Source organism: Haemaphysalis longicornis, unplaced genomic scaffold (genome assembly GCF_048455015.1).
Source record: "Haemaphysalis longicornis isolate Haplotype H1 unplaced genomic scaffold, Haemaphysalis longicornis Haplotype H1 scaffold_11, whole genome shotgun sequence".
NCBI lineage: Eukaryota > Metazoa > Arthropoda > Arachnida > Ixodida > Ixodidae > Haemaphysalis > Haemaphysalis longicornis.
In genome coordinates, this window is record NW_027526214.1 from 57,484,124 (window position 1) to 57,501,213 (window position 17,090).

Sequence of the window (17,090 nt, forward strand, 5' to 3'; positions counted from 1 at the left end):
ACCTGTTTTTATGAGCTCACCTGCTGCCGTCAGCAATTGTTAGGCTCCCGCAACACCATAACACCATAAGCAAGCATGTTAGCCAGCAGTCTTCTAAGCCTTGCAGCAAGATAATAGGCGTCATAGATAATAGCTATATGTCATATTTTCGGGGAAAATCATAAGTATCGAAGCTGCAAGCTGCAAAAGTATCAAGGTCCAAAACCTTAGTGCCGCTTCGCTTGATTCTAACTGCAGATATCGAAGCATTTCAGATTAAGAGCACAGTATCGCAGCTTAGGTAACGCAATAAACCATTCATCGGGTAAAGTTAGTTTTTTTTAAAATAGCGAGAAATCGACGAGCGTAATCGCTAGTACAGCTTTATGTTGTCTGATATTCAGTGGTGCCGGCCCACTCCCATTTTCGATACATCATGCAACCTAAATAATAGTGTGCCTGTAAAAGCGCTCACTGCACAGCCTGAATCGTGATACTCGCTTCTCAAGCGTTAATAAACAAAATGATACAAGCAATGGAAACACGGGAGAACATACTCGTACGACGACAAATTCGCATGCAGCATTTATTTGAAATAATTTCAGCCTTAGCAAATATATTATGTACGGACCGATGCAAATACATTGTGCACAAATACAAACATGTAAAGACAAATAAACTGACCCCCTCCCTGCTTCCCTTATACAGGCGCTCATGCATAGGTGAAGTAGTGGTGGGACATTTTTTTCCTACTTTGAAGTTGGGACATGTTTTCCGGCACCATTTGTTCCGGGACTATCAGTTCCGGAGCAGTAGCTCCGGGACCATTTGTGCCGGGACCATATCGCCCGCACATCGTGCGTATGGTCTTCTGCTTAGCAGTTACAAGGAAAAAAACAAACACGCTTCAAGTTTAACGTACACTGCGATGACGTACACTGCAAACACCCCACGAGATTAGCGTTGCACATCCTATAGCAGTTTTTTTCGCAATAAGGCGGGTGTTCGCGAACCACTTCCGTGCGGCCGGAGCCATGCACAGCGGATTGCGTATAACGCGGCTCTTTTTACGCCGCACCAGGCACCCTGAAACAAATTTAACGTTCTCTCGCATTTAGCAACATATGCCTGCGTTTATCTTTAATAAACTAATTGTTTCTAGTAGAGCTACGGGCTTTTGGGCCTCTATTGATGCTGGCGCGCATGTTGGTATGAAGGCCGGATCACAGTCTGGTACGCCATGATGATTAAGATGATGATTATGAAGATGATGATTAGAAGCCCTCCATCTGTATCGGGACGTCTGTTGCCACCAATCAACTTGCCTGTCTTATTCTACTCATTAAACCTACCCTTTATTACCCTAACGGGTTAGCCCTCCGCCTACCGGTTTTAAACTCGCTTCTCATATTGCCGTTTTCCGCAGCGCCACCTGTAGGGGCTGGAAAGAGCGGATAGCGTTGAGCCGCCGACCCGAAGAAAGCGAGTTAGATGCCCGCAATGGTGGTTGCATTTCAAATGAAGGAGAAGAGCGAACACGCCGGAGTGTCGCCGTTTAAATGAACGCGAAGAAGTGTGAAGTCCCTCACTGCGGAGCTTCCCATATTCCAAATTTAGCGTTCTGGTTGTGAAGCCTAAAAAAGCTGAAAGAAATGAAAGCTTTTGTGTGCTTCTTTTATTGAGTCCGCACTGCGAATACAAAAAAAACGGCATCAAGGCAAGAAAAGACCTTAACCCGGTACCGAGTCATGCTTTGCAGCAGCCGTGATCTTTCGGCTCCCACAAGAAGATCTTCTCTTGCTGCTGTTTTCTTTTTCGGCTGTTTTATCCAAAGTATAAAAAAAGAACAAGTGCCAGTTGCAATAGGCATGCCTCAGGTTATCATGAGCCGCTGCAACCCAAATTACCTGGAATATGCTGGAAGCGAAAAAGCCGAAGTGTAATCCTTAAGCGCTACTATTCTGACAGATAATTTGCTTCTTACTGAAGTCCTACACCACTTAATTCTAATTTATACATGGGGGTTTAATTTGTTTAACAGCACAGAGGAGCTCTTAGTGGGTTAGAAATATTTCCGCAAAAATATTGCGCGTCAAAGCAGCGTCCACGAATATGAGCTACTGTGGATCGTGGCTCATTGGTGGCCCGGCAGCTCACATTCTTCACTTCAGTGAAAAAGACCGTCACTATACATCGAAGTTTTCAAAAGAATGGCGTCAATGAGCAAATGAATAATTGAAACAACATTTATAAGAAAAGTAATTAAATAATAGAGGATCCAGGAACAATCCTCAGTAAATTAACACAGAAAAAAGTGTTCACGAAATATGCAGATTCATGGATCTGCGTTAAATTACCACGAAAAGGGCACAGATGCCGTCTTCATAAAAATAGATCCCTGAATTCATGACCAAAAACCAATCAATACAACGGGATCGAGGAACCACCTTTAATAGGCAATTACTGGAGTAGTCGTTTCATAGAAATAATTGCACATATAACCATGCGTGAAAAAGAAAGTAATACGAACAAGTAAAATCTGTAATTGACTACAACGGCTCACTATGTTGTGTTGCTTCAGCCTATCAAAGGCACACCTAAATCTCTTCCTGTACCGAAATCGCCCTCCACTGGAATATGCGGGTGCCTAAATGTCCATGTACTGATATGTTCCTGCACAGATAAGCCTTGTAAAAATAAGTTCAAATGAATGTGCTTTTCTATTCTTTACTTGCCGCAGAGTTTGGATTCCGTTCCGGCGAGTGCACTATGCCATACTACCTAGCAACGCCACCGCACCCAACTTTTACAGTGCTCATCTCTTGCAGTGTGCTATTTTGTCACGTGCTATTTCGTCGCCGTGCTGTTTTGTCGCCGTGCTATTCTGTCGCGTGCTGTTTTGACGCCGTGCTGTTTTGGCGCCGTGCTCTTCTGTCGTGTGCGGTTTTGTCGCTGTGCGCTCTTGTCGCTGTGCTGTTTTGACGGGTGCTGTTTTGACGCGTGCCCTTTTGACGCCGCGCTGTTATGTCGGTGCTATTCTGTCGCGTGCCGTTTCGTCGCGTGCTGTTCTGTCGGTATACCCTCGCTATTTCAGCCCAAACAGTGCCTCTCTGAGCTAATCGTACAAAGGTATAGAGTGGTGCCTGCTCCAGAAGCACTCATCATTCCAGATACGTGTGAGCCTAAACGAGGAAGGTCCAAACATGATGGGAAGGCTCTTTGGTACACAGAAAGTATTCCATCACCAGAAAGGGATGTGGCCACAGTCCTGCAGTAGTTTGCCACAACCTCATATGAATTTCTAAAGTACATTTTGGCCCTCCGTACCCACCAGATGCAGAGCAACCTACCGCGGTGGCTTTCAGGCCAGCACTACAGCAAAGCGCACTAAGAATATCCGCGTCCGGACAGGCCGCTTGTAAAACTTCACTCCGGTAACTTTCAACGCATGAACTCTATCTATTAAGGGAAGTGTAGCGGTACTGCAGGTGGTGTCCTCGGAGAATAAATAAAATTTAATGGGCTTAATTGATGTTACTACAGAAGAGGGCTTCATGGAGCTCACTAGCACGCATTTTTGGTGCCACATAGGATTCAATGAGAACAAATAGGGAGGATTGGGATTATTATTCTCTAAAGAATCAGCAGGCATCATGGAATATTTCTTTAGCACTACGAAAACATGGGCGCCGTTGGGATCAAGCTTGTGAAGCGTTGCAGGTTGAGAATAGTTGAGGTCCATGGGCCAACAACTAACTATGATAATGAAGCCGTTGGCGTTTTATATAAGGATGCCGAATCAGCCACGAAAGAAGGGTACAACACAGTTCTGGGTGGTGATGGGAGACTTTAACGCAAAGGTCGGTGAGAAGCAAAAGGGAGGCAGGTCCGCTCATTCAGCTAGAAGACCGGGAACCAGAAGGATTTCTCTCGGTCGAAAGACTGCCTATGCGAAGGGACCCGGTGCCCCCATTGTCACTGGGAGGATGACACGCGTGCCGTTCGGCGTATCATCGAGCCCGTTTTTTCAGGCTACTAGAATTCATCACCATCCAGGCCTCCTGACAAGCATTACCTGGAAACCGTATCGCTAGTGGAGGAGGCGTTCAATGTAGATGACCTCATGATCGGGGTACAAAATATCCAAAATGCTCTGGAGGTGTATGAAGAAGCAGGCAAGATAAGTACCAGGAAACCGTATCGCTACTGGAGGACGCACTCTATGTAGACGACCTCATAATTTGGGTACAAAATATTTAAATGACCTTGATGTGTATGATGAAGCAGGCAAGATATTCTCCGAAGTAGAAATTGAGCTCCAAAACTGGGCATCAAACGCAGACGAGTTCGGGCATTGTTTCGTTATGGACAACGTTACAATCGAAACCGAAGCGCGAGACGCCGTCAGGCTATTAGGAGTACCGTGAGAGTGGGCGACAGACGGCATTTACCTATAAAGGAAGTATTTATTCAAGTGTACATTCGGCAGCCCGTTAACCAAGCGCATTTGGCTGCAGACCTTTGCGAGATTGTGCGGATCATTCGGGTTATTGGCATCATTTATATTAACGGCGAAGGTTGTGTTCCAGAACCTTTGGAAAAAGAAATGCGTGTGGGATGAACACCTTTCAGATGAAGAACAAACGCGGTGGAACAGTTGGTGCACCCAAAAGGCAGTTCTGGGCGAGTGCGAGGTTCCGCCGTTCTAGTTCCTACGCTCCTTCAGCATGCAAATGTCATTAGAGATTCCCGTCTTTTGCTATGTCGGCCCAAGCGCTTATGGTGTAGACCCCTACGCTCGTAAATGAAGCTACAGTGGAATCTATGACACGATTTTGCTTCTTAGCAACAGCCGAGTCGCTTCCCTCAAGACCGTATCTCTTCCCCGTCTGCAGCTTCTTGCTTGCATCATTGGAGGACGACTTGAACGTTACGCAAAGACTATTACATTCATCGAAGACTCCCCCGTACCTTTTGATTGTACTCTCTTGTCGCGGTACATTGGATCACTAGCTCCAACGCCAAACAAGACGTGGTCATGGAGCACAGCATGGGGGAGATACATCGACTTGCAGGACCTGCAGAGGGGAAACATCGCAGAGGGAAGGGCAACCGGCAGTTTTAGTCACGTGAAATGTATCAGGAGCGGTTATTCTTCACTCACAACTGTAATGGCATCAACCGTCGTGCCTCGTAGGTTCATAACAGAGTTTCCCGATATGGAAAGGGATGAGGGGGACATAAAGGATCTCGAAGAATCTTAGGAAACATCAGTTTGCCCTTGCGGGGTTAACAGTCACCAAAGGTATTGACGGTAGAAATATTCAGCCCGCTCAGACCACTTCTGCTTGTCACTGTCTGGATTCGACGTTTTCCGAATAATGCTCGGCGACGAGGTTCATCTGTGAGCGGCCCACTCACAGCAGCAGAAATAATGGTAGTTGAACGCCAGTGGCTGGGGTACGTCCGGCGGGAGTCATCCTACACCAAAGTACGGGCCCTTTCTGCAGGCCAGCCTGTTTCAGCATCTTCCACGGTGCAACAAACTTCACCATTCGCGGATGCCGAAAGACTGATCCGCCTAAGAGGCTGGTTGAAAAGACCTAATGCCAGCATCGACGTTAAGCTCTAGATCCTGCTGCATGCTGGGAATTAGCTTACCTCACTTATCATTCTCGCAAGTCAGCGCCGCACTTATTACAATGGGGTTGAAGCCTCGCTAACTGACACTCGAGAGCAATTCTCGGAAGTGATAGGACAACAGATGGTCAAAGGGGTTTTGCTACAATGCTTGACATGCAGACACCAAAGACTAACTGCAAAAGCAGCACCTTATGCTACATTGCGATGCGACAGCACCATGGAAGCATACCCGTCCCCTCTGGTTGGGTTTGAGTTTGTGGACCCGTCTACGTTAGTGTAAAAGCAATTCCGTCAAAGACCTACGTTCTATTGTTTTCGTGCGTGGTTATTCGAGCAATACATTTGGAACTGTCTTCAGACATGACTGCGGCCACCACACTACTCGTCTTCCGTCGGTTCGTGTCATGGCGCTGCATACCGAACACTGTCTACTCCGGCAAAGCACATTCATTTCACTTGTTTTGCCGGGCATTTAGAGTGGCTGTGTTAGCTCTTCCACAGTAGGCATCTGTGCTCAACGTGCAGCAGAAATTCATCTTTGAGCCAGCACCTTGGTGGAGTGGCTGGTGGGAACGTCTATTATGCTCCACCAAAGACTTACTGAAGTGATCTCTTGGGTGAGCCAGCCTCCCGGCCGTAACTGTGACCACTATTCCCTTTGCGAAGTGGAAGCCGCTAGCAGCCGGCCTCTGACATACATCGAAGAAAATCCCGAAAAAGTAGTACCGCTTACCCCTCGACAGGCAAGCACGCCCTTTCCATGCCGCAAGAGGTGACGGTGACCGAGGCGTCTACAACCACAGCCGATCTGCTACGGGGAGCCCGCTACCATAAAAAGCTGACAGCAGATTTGTGGCGAAAGTGGAAAAAGAAGTGCTTGCTGGTACTACGTTCAGCTAATAGTCGTTCCCCTGCTGCTGTACCGTTGCTTAAGGTTGATGACATCGTGATCGTCCATGATGACAACGTTACACCAATGAAGTGGAAACTGACGAGTTACGGCGCTGACCGCGTTGAAAGAGCTTGCGCGGTGATACTAGCAACAGGTCATGTAATAAATCGTCTAATAAAAAACTGTTCCTCCTGGAATCGGCCGTCTGACAGTGGGGCGCGGGAAGATGTACAAGTGGAAAAGGAGCATTCGGCGGCCGTAATAAAGGGGCAGGAGGGCACGGACATTTGTGGGTACACGAGTCGCCCCGTTTAGGGCTCTGAGTCTTGAGAATTTTCAAGCCTGAGAATTTTCAAGCCTAGATGTGGAGCTATGCGCTATTATCTACACTATGCCTGCTATCGCCTTTGATTGCACCCACCCTTATCACAGTTCTACGCATCCTCAGAAGTTCTGAAGAGGCGTTCACTGCTTTGAGATCGTATAATTAAAACTTTATTATAATTAAATTTATAACTTTTTGTCTGAAAAATTGTGTGTGCAATTCAATTCCTGCCAAGAGAAATAGCAACATACTTAATCAATCGGCACCTCTCATCAAACTGTTTTTTTTTTCAGAAAACCAGGCTGCCCATGAGGCCGCTTAAGAGAGTTGCCATTTCCAACTTCCACTGGTGGCAGGGGTAAGGCCGTATAAGTTCCCTTCGACCTACCACCAATGGACATCCACCAGCACAAGCAGGATGGACGCGCCGGTCTAAAAGCACAAACTTCCGCTGGCTACTGTCAGGTCCGGGGTAAATATAAAAATATAACCAACGGTGAAAAACGCTACAGAACGTATTAACGGTTCCAGCAAATAGGGAATAGTCAAAGTCGAGGAATGAAGGGTGATTACTAAGCACGGTAATGAAATTTCCACAATATATGTTCGCTGCCGGAACTGAGTTGCCCTACCTCACGTCCCAGAGGCGCAGTCGTTATGATTCGGTGTTCAATGGTCCAGGTGGCGTGTAGAGGCGGCAGGGGTAGGGCACGCTCCGAGCTCCCGTCGCGTAGAGGCCGACGCAGCTCTCTTGGGGCGTCGTGTTCCTCGACCGATGTCTGACGACGCGACTTGTTTGCGTACGAGATGTCTCTAGCTTGCGCCTGCGGAGGACCTCTTTGGGCACGGTATGGGTCTTGGCACCCGGCTGCCCCGCATCCCGGTCACGCTCTATGGTCTACAGCCTCTCTTCCCTCTCGGTGGTCTCTTTCAGGCTCTCTTCCCTACCGCCGGCCGCTTTTGCTGGAAGATGCTCAATCGCCGGTGGTCGGTGCGACGTCGTGTCGTGGTCGCCAGCACTCGGCACCGTATCAGGTGTCATACCACTTGGCGGAGCATCTCGCGCGTGTCATCTGGTAAGTACTTCCTTTTCATCATTTTCTTTTGCGCTTCGTTGATGTCGTTGCGTTTTTTTCGCATGACACTACCCCAGCTCCCAACCACCTCTTCCCCGCTCAGAGAAATCTTTGTTATTAATATATTCAAAATGCATCTTACACACCCAAAACTCTTCTCAAGTGGTTAACACCATACCTGCACCACCCGCACCTCTATGGCCGAGCCTTTTGCAATCCACCGTATATTTAAATCGAGCGCACCTCGATCAACAACAAACTGATGCACAACTATTGTGATAATTTCAGTCATCCAATTAAAATTGGTCTAGCACAAATTGTGTGAGTGGGTCCTCCCACGAACGAACTGGAAAACCTGTGTGTACTCCTGACTTCATTGCGATCACTACAATCTTGCCCATTAACTGCAGATTCAAGAACTTGGGCTTTTATTCACTCAACTGGGAACGACCTGAATTTTTTTATGTTCTCTTACAATGTCTCCCAATTCCTTTCGTGCATCGTCGACTGTGGTTATCATTTCTTAATGAAAGTTCTCCCTCTATCTCTCCTGCGAAATGGCCCACGGAGAAAACACCAGAGTTGAAACGGAGATGCCCACGGTGGTGTAACCCCTGGTGGGTAGAGGTATACAGTTGTGCTTTAAAAGACTCGTGTCTTTGAAGCGCGAAGCTTTCTAGCACGAACATTTGGGAAGGAAATATTACAGTGCGTTCTTTTAGTAGGCGTTTTGCTCACTGAGATGAAATGTTTTGCCGCGAGGCCATGGAAAGCCACTGTCCCGGTGTGTTATTACTAACGAAATTCTTGACAGGACGCAATAGTTCGGAATAAGAAATATTTAGCACATACAAATGTTACACACGTAAAATGCAAAAAAGGATGAATGCTCAGATTTCCGTCCCTTTGGTAGCACCCATGCTCAATAAAAGGCCAGGCGCGTCTTGGGCGAGGGAAATCGTTGGGTCTCTACTGTGTCGATGGTGATGGCGTGAGCGTCTGAAAGCTGGCGAGGAGCTTGTGACGATAAATTCTGCAAAGACGGTGTGATTAGAATCACAGAACACTAGTAGTTCTGGAAAGGAGAAGGTAGGGATGATCGTGGCTGTCGGGCAATAGGCGCCTCAATACCAGAGAAACTCGCCGGTTTCAAGACCACCTTATGTACAGCAGCACGACTGAAGCCGTATATTCGTCCACAATTCTGAATATTTGAAATCTTTACTAGGTTGTTTGAGAGTATATTCTAGTGTTTTAGGTTCCTTCAAGAAGTGCTCCATTTCATGTCTCTTTGTATCTTAGCTTTCTTTCCACGTTCGTTACACATTGCTATTCGGTGTTTTTGTGTCCGTGTTTCATACATTTGCTTTTGTGAAAATTTTAGTTTTAGATCCGTATATTTCGGTTTGATGCTAGATCATAGTTTGCTTATTTTCCTACTAGATATTACCATATCCTTTATTGCATCGATGCTCATAAAAGAAATCTCAAAAATGCCTTCTCGGTGGATTGTGTCGGTTGCAGTTGCATCATGATTTTTTATTAATGCCATTTCTCAACGTTGGTACTTATTGCTTTTCAAGGGGTGATAGTTCATAGTGGAAAGATGGCTGAGTTTTTCGTAGGTGTAAATTCTTTCAATCCAGGTATCGGCGGATCGTTTTCTTTTCAGAAGACACAAAGTAAGCTCTCCTTTAAATGTCTTATTTGTTAGTCCATGTTGCTCTGTTTCACGCATATAGTAACCAATTTTAATATGCAGAAGGCCCATAAAGATTTTTTCGTGGACAAAACCAACCTTAACCATTTATCGAAGGAACTACCAAAAAAAAACAAATTTTACCTGCAGTATACAGTCAGTAGTGCATCAAAAACCAATGAAGCAATAAAGAAGAAAAACTTGCCCCCACGTTATTCGAAGCACTTAACTCGTACGTTCATGCCTAATCGTTACTTATAATTGAAAGAATGTAAGGTGATTCGTATAATTATTTAGATCAATTTCAACGTACGATCAAGAACTCCTGAAAAAGAAGACAGAAGTGTTTTTTTTTTATTTACAGTATTCGTAAAAACGAATGGGAGCAAATAACCTGAATGGAAGAGAACAACGCGTTTTACAAGGAAATATTTTAGTGTGCTATGATTTTAGTGCAATACTTTCGAGCTACATTTTATTAAAAGCTAACATACGCTGCACACGTGTCAACCGATTCAAACTACCAATGGAACAAGTTGAACACAAAATAAATCTCCCGGCTTCATGTTGAACACCGAGTTAAACACAAGGTAAAGTAAACTACAACGGCAGGTTCCAGGAAACGTTTCTTCTCATTTCTGACAGCAATTCGTGCGACGTAAGACAAGGCTTTACAAGAACGTTTCGCCTTAACATCTTGGTCCTTGGTACATAAATAAATAAATATTCTCAGAATCTCTCAATGTTCTGCACTTCCAAATGAGCCGCTTTTCGGTGGCGCCATGCAATACTTCCGAGGATACTTTGCTAGCTGACATCTTTGTGCCATTTCACCAACACCTCCTCCCCATTGCATAATTCTTTTTTGAGGTAGTATATTTATGGCTTGCCACCTACCAAAAAACTGTTGCGGTACAGGCAAGTTGACCTAGAAAAAAGAGGGATCTTCCCCTCTCAAATTAGTGGCAATTACTTTAATCTACGTATGGGTCTGGAGCTTCCATGCCTGAACGTAACGTGTACATATCCTGAAGAAGAAAACAGACTATCAGAGCAGTCCTTTTTCTCCGTTCTCTGTTGACTCCTTTTCGCGCTGTTTTTCTTCGATCACATGCTAAATTATCGGCAGACGCCTAGTTATCCACAATATTTGAGTACGTTTTTTTGCAGCGTACCCACATCCACCCCCAGATAAGCAAGGCTTTATTGAGCTCACAGATACAAAGAAAACGTTACAAAAGACAGAACGATGATGCAGGCTTACCATGGGTGGACACCAATTATGAAAATTGGTGCGAAATATAATTTGCATGATGAACAAAGAAAGTCCGCTATGTCAGGTGCTGACCAGTGTACAAAAAAGGCAAATTCAGGTTAAGCAGTAAACGACCCGAAATTTTTCAGTGCAGATGTATAGTGAAACGTAGACGTCGTGCCCTCAAGCGGACGAAGGCGTTCACCTACAGGAATTGCTGGTATGAGACATCACTTAAAACAACTGAAGTCACATACGAGGCTTTTTGAACAGTGGCACCTAGCGAACAGTTATCGTAAAAGAATACGTTGTGAAGTTTATAATAAATTTATGCAGGTGGTGAGGCACGTTTAAATACATTTGCGTTGGCCATTAATTTGAAGAAAACACAGCAATAAAAAGTCGAACAAGGACTCCGTTGTCAGTCGGAAGACGAAAAGCATGGGGTACAAGATATTGCCGTGTTCATGATTTCCTGCAATAAAGTTAAGTAGGGGATCTAGGGGTAGATTGGTGCAGCGTAGGTGGAGTGGAAAGCCGTAATATTTTCCCTCCATAAGCTGTTTTTTATTCCTTGCTGTAGCTATTCTAAGTGGATTAGCTTTTTACTCCAAGTTGGCCCAAATTTCCTAAATAGTGAAAAAACACTGGTTTTTGAATCGTCTAAGAGGGTTAGACGTGCGGCTTTCTGTTGAATTTATCAAATATTCTTTGAAATATTTGAAGATCTATTAGATCAAATTTCGAGAAACAAGCTGCGCCTGACTTTCGCCATGGCTTTCAATTTAATACTGTAGCAGAATTGTAGTTCTCTTCATAAGTACACATAAAAATTCATTCGTTTGCGTTCACCAATGCCATAACAAAACCTCCAAGCATTACAAGCTCTAGCTCGTCGTTGCTAGACATCTTCGTCACAAATTCCAAAACAGTTATTCGCAGCGCTCGGACCATCAGTTGCGACATTTGCGATCCCTGCCCATTTTTTTTTATATACGAAAGTAATGCGCTACACAAAGCGCACCATGTTGAACCCTTCATTGTTTTCAGTCTGTCAGTGAGCGCGAACTACAGGCATTTGACGTCACAAAATAGATACAGAATGGTTTTTCCATTGATGGAAACCGACGCTACAATGGCTAACAAGAAATTTCTCGATACTGTTGGGGCGTTTTTTGCAAAATACTATGCATTGATGAGCTGTAAACCAACAAAAAGAAATAAAGAAACCTGGATTAGGCGGGATCATACACGAACAACAAAAGAAAAAAAAATAGGATGTATCACTCGTTTCTCGGTGCGCGTTCACCGTTAACGGTGAAGAAATTTAAGAAAACGCGCATTCGACGCTGTCTCAGATATTAGAGACACACATTTTAAATGTTATCAACAGTTTTTTATCGTCTCGTGATGTTTTGTCCCCATCTCAGTATGGGCTTATTGGAGGCCGAGTACTCAAAGTTAGCTGGAAGATTTTTATGATTTATTAAACTATACTTTCGATCGTAACCAGATTGCATGTGGGTTATTTCTTGATCTCAGTAGAGCTTTCGATAGTGTGTGTCATACCCTCCTGCTTAGGAAACTACAAAGACTAAGTTTTCGGGGCATCCTTTTACTTCTACTTGAAAACTTCTTACTTGACAGAAGTCAGGTTGTTCGCAATGTTAACTTTTGTTTTTTTTATTAGGTCAAGTTAACAACAAGGGTCTATACTGAGACCTGTGCTGTTTAACTTGTATGTTAACGACCTCGCCTCTGCTGTATCTTCTTCTATATTTCAATGCGCTGATGACAAGGTTCTTGTTTCTTATGCTTGTTGTCATTCTCACTCCTTAAATTAGGTTCACGTTTCTGCAATGGAAACTATGATTTGGTTTACGACCAATTCTATTGGTGTTAATACCAAAAAAACACAGCTGATTTACTTTCACAATCCGTTGAAAAAAGTTGACTTAACGCAATCTTTATTTCTACACACAGCGGCCTGTTCTTCTTGTTGTATTCTTTTAAATTATGTGTCCACTGTGAAGTATTTAGGTCTACATTTCGATAGCGACCTTTCTTGGAAATCCCACTTAGCTTATGTGTGTAAACATATTCGTTCTGTATCATCTTTTTGGTACAAATTAAGAACATTTATTCCATTTTCGCTGCGAAAAGTTATTGTACATCCCCTTTGTTATAGTGTGCTTAGGTGCGGTATTACAATATATGGTCACTGTGCTTTACGTTGGATAGACCAAGTCAATTCCATTTTGCGTTTTCTGCTACGTACCATTGTATACGACTTGTGCATTGAGAAAGATGACAATGTATTCAAAACCATGATGTTACCCGATTTTACCACGCTCCTAAACGAAACTGTTAATTTAAAACATTATTGGACTAACACATTCAAAACTTGTTACACTCCTGCTCGGTCCCTGAGACCGAAGCAACGTTACGCAATTCGTCGTTGTTCCAAAAGGTACGGGAAAAGAACACGTCGTTATTATGTTCCAGCGATATTTATCACTTTGCCATCTGACTTTTTTGGGCATGCTTCGAAATATAAACGAAAAAAGGCTTTACGGCGCATGCGTTAGAGCTTTCCAGAGTTTTTGTGAATACCGCATGGTTATCGGTTTTTGGATGGTACTCTGTGCTGTTAAAAAAATGCTTTTTTTAACGCTTGTCGCCTTCCCCAGGCTCTGTCAGACAAGCCCGTTGCGGCTTAGGTAGGCCTGATTATGTACATGACTTTTGTTTGACTAATAAATAATAATATTATTAATATTATTATTGTTATATTTAACCGAGACGGGGTAAAATAGCGTACTACGAGCACTTGTTCGCCGATAGCACTCTAAAGCGCCCTAACACGGCGTGGAGACTGGTAAACCCTATTGCGGGTTGAGATAACAGCAGCTCGTCCCACAAAATGTTAGGAGCGAACAGTCGTGAGCTCACTGGCACCGCTCTTGTAAACTATTTTAATCAATACCTGGTAAATATTTTTCCCTGTGTCCAACGTACTCGCAGTCCTACTTACTCAGAGTGATAGTTCAAATGACAGCATGTTTCTGGCGCCTACGGATGACTGCGAAGTGTTAAAGAAATATATGTGCCTTTCACATAGCAAAGGTTGGCGAGTGAAGTGTTTTGTATACATCGAAACAAATATCTCGTAAGCTACATCACTCATCCACTGGCTCACATTTTACTTCTAGCGATCTCCACAAGCAATTATGCAAGTTGAATAAAGCGGGCTACGGTCTCTCTTATTCAAAAAGGTGGTGATGACAATTCTTCTGCTAATTACAGAGTTATATCGGTACTCCTTGATTTTTCAAAGGTACACAAGAAAATTATACATTACCGTGTGAGTAAACATTTTGACATAAACAAATAATGACAGGTCTACCGAAACTGTATTATTAGCTATGAAAGAACGATTTTTTACAGACTACAACAACATAATTACAATCGGTGTCTTTATTGATTTCAAAAAATCTCTTGATTGTCTTCATCACAAACTTTTTCTCAGCAAACTCTATTCTAACGAAATTATTGGCAGGCCATTACATTAATACAATCGCACCTAAGTAACAGAAGCCGATCTTCTAGCGTTCATAACCACCAATGGACATTTCCACCGATAAGTACTGCCATACCCCAAGAAAGCGTCGCGGGTCCGCTGTTATTCCTCAGGTACATAAATGATCTCGTTAGCATTGGTGAAAGAGTGAATAATGTAGTATATGCTGATTTTGCTCTATCCGGCAATCCTTGATACAAAAAGGCAATGTAGTATAAGAGGACATAACTGCTTGGTTTAAATTAATGAAAATAGATTACTCCCTCTGAAAACTAAAGCTATATTTTCAGTGCAAATAGTAAAAAGTTAATTCGCACAAACAATATACCTTAACGACGAACCTTCAGAAATTGTTAAATCCCGCAAAAAAATTTGGGTTTATTTCCCTCACCATCCAAGCTGGGTAAACAATTCAGACTATCTCTCTAGAAAACTTTCAGCTGTCTGGGTTGCACTATCAAAATAACGGTTCTTGCTTCTGGTAAAGGTAAAGTTTGAGATTTATTACGTATAATTTTATTCCCAATTAAAATACTGTTGCTTTGTTTACAGCAATGCAACAAAGACTAACTTAAACATTTCCCGCTAAAGAGAAGGATATTGAATGACTGCGCACTGAGTGACTGCACAATGACTGCACAATGACTGAGAAATATTGAATGACTGCGCACAACAAAGAAAGCATTTAAAAAATTATCATATGATTGAAACAGAATACATTCTTGAATTTCGCTGCATACTGACTTACTATTTTTATTCATCCACTATGAATTTTTTTAGCCTCTCTGGCTGGCGCTTGCGATACGATAGCTCAAATATAAACACACGACGCCATGACATCCGGAAAACACCCTATTTCGTGCAAGATTACCAAGAAGAAATGTTGGCCCAAGCACTTCTGTGGGTTTCGAAAATATATCAAAACGTAACCAAGCTGTCACACATACAAGTGGGACAATATTTTTTCAGATCGTAGTATTATTACTTTTGATTACTTTATTTTCGTTATTTTCAGATTTGTTGATTACGTATCTCGACAAATATGTTTGTATGACCTCCAGGAAAAGATATTCTAATCTTGAATGTTTTTGTCCTTTTGTTGTAATTTGTGAATTTTAAAAGTAATAAACCTTTTCATTTTTATTGTTGCAATGCTAGTTAGCCATGTTCCAGTGTAAACTTGTATTTTTGTGATTATGCTGGTTCCTGAGCATTCTAGTGGTTTTCGGGGCTCTGTCAAACTGCTCATGCAGCTTTTATCCAGAAAATCAACAATTTTATGTCGACATAAAAACTTGTGTGACTTGATTTGTTCCCCAAAATTGAACGGACCGATGATTTATACTACTGGTATGACTTGAGCAACCTGTTGCAACGGTCATAAGATATCTCACTGAAAGCGGGTGTTGCAACGCTTAGAGGCAATAAAGACATCGATGTGATGAACACCGCTAGGGCACCCCAGAAACTGAATCCTGTTCTCTTAACAAATATGGCCTTTGCTGGTGTTCCGCTTCCGCAGGAATCTCTCAAGGACATACATAAAAGGACCCAGCCCCCTATTTATAAGACACGCACCAATGTATGTTTACACAAAATTGAGACAACAAAGAAGGTTAGTCGCCGCGCCGTACAACAGAGCTTAGTATTACCATCGGATAAGGATACTATTAGCTGACGCAGAAGCATGCATTTCTGCAAGCCGAACAATTTATTTTAAGAACGCCTCAAACAATTCCACTCAGAAACAATAATAATGGTAATATTCCCAAACATGCGAAAGATACCGCTGAAGAGGGTGGCCGGGCGTCTTTGCATCTTACAAAACCGTCGTTAACGTTTGAAGCTACACGCCGTTACCGTAATGTCTGGTGGCTAATCCTGTATAATCTAAATATTTACTGTTGAAAGTCGTCGGATGAAGCATGGGCCCCCACCGGGCTGTACTGAAGGAACACAGGAACAGATAAAATGAAAATGACCCGGCAAACAGACTACACATACAAAGATCAAAACGACTAGAACGTTGAATATTTACCAATAATTCTGCAGTTGTATTTATTCATCACTTGTTCTAACTTGTTGATATGTTGCATTCTATTCTGTGGGCTAAATTGAGGTTATAATTTTATAAAAGAGGAAGGCGGATCTTTTAGCAATTTGCGAATAACTATGGTTTTCGTTTTATTTATTTCCTACCACAGCTATTAATTTCAAAGGTTCGTTGTAGTGTAACGTCTTTACTGTCTTCAAATGTACCTCCGTCCAGCTCAAACTCTCCTGAACAAGTTGTGTTGGTTAAAGTGGCCATGGCTGGTTAAGTTGTTTTAATGATTCAGGAATATCGATTTCAATCTTGATCTTTTTCTTTCGCAATTTGATCAAATTAGGCCTATACTGCTACTTGTACTACTATTAGCAATACTACTGTTACTTGATATGTGCTGTCCTGCAGTCCCTTGTTCCTTGTTTGAGCGACTCGAGCCGAGGATGTAATTAGAGCCTCAACAGCTCCGCCGTAAACAATATTTAGTGTTAGTGTCAAGATGCAACCCTGAGACAATCCTATCGCCAAATATCTCCAGAAAAAAGCCGCCTCTTTGTGAGCACTGCTGATAAGTCTGCACTTAGTGCTTCTGGC